The sequence below is a fragment of the Aythya marila genome, assembly GCF_965140915.1.
Source record: "Aythya marila genome assembly, chromosome: 3".
Taxonomy (NCBI): Eukaryota; Metazoa; Chordata; class Aves; order Anseriformes; family Anatidae; genus Aythya; species Aythya marila.
Genome location: NC_139044.1, coordinates 113,983,114 through 113,989,925, shown reverse-complemented (window position 1 = coordinate 113,989,925; position 6,812 = coordinate 113,983,114). Strand labels below are relative to the sequence as shown.

General features: G+C 44.0%; 1 protein-coding gene across 2 annotated transcripts in view; it reads left to right on the top strand.

Annotated features, from left to right (window-relative positions):
- Positions 1-511: 511 nt before the first annotated feature.
- SUPT3H (SPT3 homolog, SAGA and STAGA complex component) overlaps positions 512-6,812 on the top strand; it is a 277,708-nt gene continuing 271,407 nt past the window's right edge. The window contains exon 1 of one of the 2 annotated variants that reach the window (XM_082758111.1): positions 512-751. The gene's annotated coding sequence lies outside the window, so the exon portion shown is untranslated. Of the gene's footprint in view, positions 764-6,812 lie in introns of both variants that reach the window. The other variant, XM_082758110.1, reaches the window with a different exon arrangement.

Below are 6,812 nucleotides of genomic sequence, written 5' to 3'. Positions count from 1 at the left end.
GGAGCCAGGAGCGCAGCGCTACCTGACTGAGGCAGCAACACAAACACCCGCATAAATCCAAGCTCCGGGGGGGACCAGCCTCCCCTCCCCAAAGCCTCTCCGGTCTTTAACACCGAGAGAAGCCCCAAAATCCTCCCTCAGCCTCCAGGCCGCACCTGCCCGAGGCGGGCAGGCGAGAAAGCGGCTGAGGGGAGCGGCGGCGGCGGCGGGCAGGAAGAGGCGGCGGAGGAGGGAGGGAAGAAACCCAGCGGCTGCCGAGGGAAACGGCCCAGAGGCTGCTGAGGGAAGGATCCCATCGGCGGCCAGCTCCTCCCCGGTCCCACCCCTCGCCCTGGGAGGCCGCGGCTGCCACACAGCAGATGGAGGCGGCGGCGGCCGCTGTGTGGCGGAACCGGCCCCTCCCCCGCGGGCGGCGCCATTTTCCCCCCCTGGCAGCCCTGCGCCGGAGAGCGGCTGCTGCTGCTGCTGCTGGGGGGGGGGGGGGGGAAGAGATATTAGCCCCTATTTTCGCCCCTCTCTTTTCTCTCCTCGGTTCACGCAGTGCCTAGAGGGGAAGGAACGAGGTTCAGTTCCTGCCCCTCGCTTTCCTGTTTCGGACAGCAGCACACGGGGGGGGGTGGTGTGTGGGGGGAAACTGGGCACCACCAAGCCAGGCTGCTCCTACCTTCCTTCCTTCCTCCCCCCCCCCCTCCGCACACCTCAGCCTCCTCCTCCTCCATCCAACCATCCATCCATCCATCCATCCCCGGGGGTGAGCCTTTGAGTGAGTCACCAGCAAAAGCAAGCAAACGATGCCTTGCTGTTAACCGACTAACTAAGCAGGGTCGCTCCTTGGGGCGGGGGGTGGGTGGGTGGGGGGCTTTAGGAATATTAACCTCGCTGCCGGGAGGGGGTGGTGGTGGTGGGGTGTTTCTTTTTTTGGGGGGGGGGTGTGCATTGCCTGTGGGTTGGGAGGTGGCTGCTAACCCCGGGGTCGTGCAGGGATTTTTAACATTTCCCAGGTCGTGCCGGGCAGCACAGGGTGCCCCGTGCGACCACCGCCGGGCTGGGTGGCGAGCAGCCCGGGCACGGAGGGATTTTCCTCCGCAGAAAACCTCCTGCGCTGCAGCCAGAGCCGAGATGCTCAGAAGGGGTCCTGCCTTCACCCAGGGCTGTGTGGTGAGGGCTGGTGCCCGGCTGCCAGCCCCCTCCCAGCTCCCCAGCCCTTGGGTGCTTCATAAAACAGTGCCAGCCCCTGGGAATGCCGCAGCTGGGAGGCTGCAGCCAGCTGCCCTCGCTCTGCTCTTGCATGGCTTGTGGCCTGCGTGGTCGTTGCACCTTGCCTTGTCGCTTTGGTTGTCCTCTAGCTAAGTTGGGAGACGGTTCTGTTTTTTATTTATTTATTTATCTATTATTGTAAACTTAAGGTTATGTAACCCAGGTCGGACTCTGACCTGCCATATGCTGCCTACTGTGGGGTGGAAGTAATTTCTCGTCTCTCCGATGCTGTGAAATGTCAGGCGTTTGTAATATTTCTCTGGAAGGAGTGGATTTTGTTTATTTTGCACAAGCAGGCATGGTGGTTTGTTGATAGAAATCTTGTGTTATTTCTTACGGAATTTATTGGTTACTGTTAAATGCTAAAACCTAGGGATAACTGCTGCTCTGAAAGAACACTTCTCTGTGTAGACTTTAAGTGGTTTTATTATTTACTAACTATATTTTCATATGTCCTATGTTCAGATCAACTGCTTATAAGTTCCTAGAAATTATACAAATGAATTCTTTGCAGTCTATGAATGCAAAGCAATACACATGCAAAATATTTATTAGTGTGTACATGGAGGGGAGGCAAGAGCCTGACGCTGTGCATTACCAAGTTTGCTGTGTGGCGTTAGTGTTAATGGCTTATTGTGAGACATCAGATTTCCTGAGAGTGAACCTGTTTCCAAGTTTGCAGTTCTGTTGATGATATGCTTAAACTTTCTTTTGAAGTCTTTGATCTAACTCCCACGTCATTCTCGTTCTCGGTGCAGGCCTCTCTTTCCTTTTGACTTAAGGCACTGCACCCAGCGCGGTGCTGGCTTACTTGGCAGGGTGCAGTGCACCCTCCCTTTCATCCCTTTTACATATTTTTCTTTATTGTTGTCCAGATCCAAATGGCATGGAAGGCTGTGTCATTCTTTCTGTTAACTTTGGTGGACCTTGTGCTGGCTCATGCACTCATGTTACTAATATGCAAATCAGATTTTATTTTGGTGACTTTTTGTCCTTTGTATTGTTGCTGTACAGATATGAATGTTGATATTGCAAGCAGCATTTCCAGTTTGTATGGCTTTCTGAAAGTCTTGTCTCTGAGTCTTGTGAATGTACAAAGTTGTTATGTTTCATTTACGTACAGGAAGTTGTGTTGATTCTGGAGAAAAGGTTGACATCTAACCAGAATATGCTAAAAAACCAGGAGCAGGAAATCTCAGAGACATGACTTTGGAGCAGTAAATGAGAAATCTCTCTGTGCTTTAGTGGCTCACGGGTTTTGAATATATGGATTTGGAAACATGGCCTAAGGTTTAACAGGATTCAGTGGCCTCTAGATTATTTTCTAAGCCTCTGAGTGTCATAACCAACAGAATTGTTTTCAGGGACTTAATGATGAATAACACAGAATGGAGCTGTCTTAAATTTGATTAGTCAATTAGAAACTCGTCAGTATAAGCAAGTTATTATTTAGTAAGCTACAAATGTTTGAAGAATTACTATATAATAGTCTAAGGTGACACTGAATGCTGTTTGTGTTGTTACTGCTTTTCTGCTGTGATGCCCTCAAGCCGTGAGACCAGCTAGACAGTGTATTTCTAGGTCATTATTGCAAGGGTGTTTTAAGGCATGGGGCCAAACCCATGCACCGTGATTATCCCAGAGAAACTAATTGAGTTGACGCTCTTGTTGCAGTTGTGAAATACCCAGAAGTGTAGATATATCAAGTATGTAAAGAAAAGGAAGCTGGTTAGGCCTCATGTTCTCATGGAAGCAGGCAGCAGTGACTCAGTTATGAGTTTTCTGGGGGCTGAGCAGAAAGCTGCGTGTCAAAGGTACTGAAAACATTATTGATTAGATCAGTAATTTGTGTCTGGGATGCTTGGCATTCATAGTGCTACATGTAATCATTATTAACTTGAACTACCCTAGGTAAGCATTCATCTCCAAGATCACTCAGTATAAAGTTCTATTTATAAATAAGCTTTGGCTTTCCACTACCCCTATATTTTGCATACGTTTGAAGTACCGTGTTTGATTACAATCAGGTATTCACAGAGTCAACTGTAAAGTTTCTAGCTCGCACGGCTCGCTGTACTGCCACAGGAGAAGTAACAGTAATGGAAAAAAGGGGCCAAGAGCTTGCCTGGAAGGGGAATCTGGAGCACCTCGGTGTTGGCCTAACTCTGGCAAACATTGCCCATGTAAATCATACTGGATATCTCTCTTGATATTTCTTAATAGCTTTTAAGAATGATACACTTAATAATGAGGGGAAATGTGTGTTTTCAAGAAAGGAATGTTTTAGCAGAAATCTATCAGAAATCATCTGTGATTGTGAGATTTCTGGAAGGGGATGTTACTGACTTACCACTAGACCTAGTTTTTGCAACTGTTAGACCTACTTCTTAGGAACTAGGTTTAATATTAACTAAAATCATGAATATTACTAACTAATAATGACTCATCTATATTGAAGCTCTGTCTGTTATCATTTTAGTTTGCTTTGTGCTGGGTGTTGTGCAAATAAATAACAACGGAGGTAAGCGTTTTCTGCTTTAGGGAATTTAAATTTATGATGGCAAGCAGTGATCTCAGAAAGGAGAGGAACAGATCAACAATAAAACCAGAAAAAAAATCTTATAATCTCAGCTATGCACTTGACTTGTGTTGCTTCATTAGGAATTTTTGATATACTTGAGGGCAGCAATGGGCAAAGTATGAAAAAGTTCATATGCCAGAGTATTCGGCTATGGTCAGGGTCAACTATATCACAAAATGATTCTAATTGTACTCTAAATAGAGAATTAAAGACAGCTCAGGGTGATGTCGAAGGGGAGGATCAACGTGATGGGTTGTGGAGAAAATGCCATCCTGAAAGGAGTTGAGCAGGTGGAAGTAGGTGAAAGAAAGATTTGGAAAGAGAAATTCTACAGAGGAAAGAATAATTTAAAGCTATCGCTAGGAGGCAATAAAGTTGATACTGCTTTTCAGAGAATCCAGCTGCATTCCTGAAACCTTAACATTGAAGTTACTCTAGATGGAAGTGAGGGCAGATGGGCGCCAAGATGACTGATGGATTTGCTTGTTGGCTGAAGAGCGGAAAAGCACACTGGCAGAACTGGGTTGAGGTCTACGTATTCATATATGGATGTTTTGCTCTTCAGGAAAAGTGAACTATTGAGTAAATTACAGGTTGGGGTCAGTTCTTTGCGTGCTGGAATCGTATGTCAGTCCCAAAGGTTTGAAGCCAGTTCTTATCACAAAATGTGCAAGCTATGGTTGCTTCACAGAAAATTGGCAGGGTTTACTGCAGGAAGATCCTGGTCATTAAATTGTGTGTCTATGCAATAATTAAATAATTAGTACAGAAAATCTAGAATGCTGCCAGTAAAATGCATTTTGGAGAAACAAAAAAAAAACTATTACTAGTGCAAAGTTATGGTTACAAGAGCTGGATTCTGGAAGCCGTGGAAATTCGGTGTCTGCAGGAAGGAAGAAGAAGTCATTGGCATTTAATTTGCATTGCCAAGAGCTGCCAGAAGTGGCAGATTTTTGCAAATCTGCTGCATGTTCGGTTCAGGGGGTAAGCGTATACATGAGATTAACTTTCCCTGTCTTCTTGGTAAAAACTCACTTCTGGGGAAGGACAGAGCTCTGATTAGACTTCAGTTAGAAGCTCTGAGAGAAGTATTTGTAAACATCTCCAGATGTGGAGACATACCTCTGATGTAAGATTATGCTGTATGTTTCTCAATCTCAAATAAAATAGTTACATCTGGGTATTAGTATTCTTTCAGTAGTCCAGGCCATTCTGTGGTCTGTTTCTGAAGAGGCTTAAATAACTGTCATGTCTAACTCATGGATGGACAAATAATAGCTTAAAATATGAGCACATAGAGTCATTTCTAGTCAAATGCAGTGGTTACGGCGTAACTGAATCAGGAGGTTGTGCTTTAGTCTGTAGTAGGTTAGTGGCTTTCTTTCTCTACAAGTTAGCGAGAGAGAGTCGTGCGTGTTCATTGCTTTCATCTAAGGTCTTCAGTAAAATTAATACACAGATAAATTCTTATCAGGTGTAGAAATGAACATTCCAGATTATTTTCTCTTTAGGCATGTGGAACAGGACAGTCGTAAAGATAAGATCAATGTGATACAGCTTAATCTCAGTGGCAATGGGTGCATGTATTTGAAGATTTGTTTTGCTGTTTGTTTTCAGGCATGCTTGCTTCTTGTTTCATTTCTAAATGGGAACGAATGAGAGTGGCCTTTTAAAGGTAAAGGGGGAGAATGATGTCCAGTTGTGAACTGAACACATTCTTCTGGGCTTTCTGAACATGTTTTGCTCCAAGAAAGAGAGTCATGGTTAAAAATGAGATGCTGATTTGTCTGGGTGACGAAATCGGGGCAGCACCTTGACAGCCATAAGATGAGTATTTCATTCTGTTATTCACTTTAAAGTAAAGCTATCGTAAGAATCAAGTCTATCAGGTAACAAAAGGAAGCAGCGATAGCAGATGTAATGTGTTATCCTTAGCATGGATAGTGCATGCGTTCCACTTTGTGATACTTTGAGTAATTAAAAAAATGGAAGAAAGCTCATATTGCATCCCTAGCTTTGAACAGTATTATTGCGTGCAGACCTGACACAGATGTATCACTGCCTGCCCACACGCTTCTCCTCATCCTGCATTTGATCTGGCTGTTCCTAAAAAAAAAAATAAAAATAAAAAAAATTGTCCCTTTGCTTTATCTGCTTGGCTTTTAAGAGGCTGTGTTTAGGGAATTTGGAAGTCGTTCGCCCTATTGTTTGTTTCTTATTTGTTACACAGCAAGTTGATTGTGACCTGGTAGACCTGGATGAGTTAGGGGCTGATAAAATAATTTTGTTACAGATTTTGAATTGTTGCTGCAAATTCTAGGTCATCCAGGCATTGTACTTATATGAGACCTTTTGCTTAGGACCATTTCTGGTTCCAGTCTGCTTGAACAGCTCAGGGGAACTTAATATGTTTCTGAGTTATTCCATGCTACTGGAGGAGTGGGTGATCAGTGAAACAATACATGTACTCCAGCATTTGACTATGTTTCTTAAATTTTTTCATCGTACACTTACAAAGCCAGTCTTGCATGTGTTCAACAGGGATTACAGATTTTTATTTATTTATTTAAGAAATGCACTAACAAAAATCTGATTTCCTGTAGTTAATTAAGTTCTCACATCTCCAGTCCTAGAAGGCTGTGTCTTCTGCTCTCTTGTGTGCTGGTGAGCTCATGTATGCAGTAAAATCCTTGGTGGTGATAGTCTAGTTAACCTAATTGCTCTGAAGTAGGGGGTGTGAAAACACAACTGTTCGTTTTAATTTTGTGTTAACTCATTGTTGTCTTGGCATTTATTTCCTACCTGTCTTGCTTGGATTTCTATAGATGAAAATCTGTCAGTCTTTACATTTCTGCATGGTTTGGGTTATGTGCAAAATGTATTTATGAAAGACAAGAAAAGATGACTGGTGCAGTATCCACAATGGATGCATGTTTGAATTAAGCCCTCATAAAATCTACAGTAAGAATCTTAC